The sequence below is a fragment of the Charadrius vociferus genome, unplaced genomic scaffold (assembly GCF_000708025.1).
Source record: "Charadrius vociferus isolate BGI_N301 unplaced genomic scaffold, ASM70802v2 scaffold107, whole genome shotgun sequence".
Lineage (NCBI taxonomy): Eukaryota > Metazoa > Chordata > Aves > Charadriiformes > Charadriidae > Charadrius > Charadrius vociferus.
In genome coordinates, this window is record NW_009649117.1 from 26609 (window position 1) to 27068 (window position 460).

The window sequence follows — 460 nt, forward strand, 5'->3', positions numbered from 1 at the left end:
CCCGGCAGAGGGAAAGCCGCAACCTGTGGAACTCCTCGCTGCGAGGCCGCGGGCACAAACCCGGGCGGGCTCCAACTCCAAAACCCTTCGAGGGGCTGTGAAACACACGGGGGAGCAACGGTGCAGCCCCCGGAGCGTGCTTGCACGCTTATAAAGTTGCACCATTGCACGCTCGCATGCTTGCAAACCAGTGTGCTTGCACAACTGGGTGCGTTCACGCTTGTGTGTTTGTGTGTTCTACTTGCAAGCTCGCACGCAACCATGCGCTTGCACGCTCGCACAGCCACCTGCGCACGTGCTCGCTGAACCTGCGCGTGTGTGCCCCCTTGCACAACCGCGTGCACAACGCTTGCAGCCTGCCCGAGCGCCGTCGTCGCCTGCCACGTCCGCTCGCACAACCCACACGCTTGCACGCGTGGGCCCTCGTGACATTGCTCACGGTGCTTGTGAACCAACAACG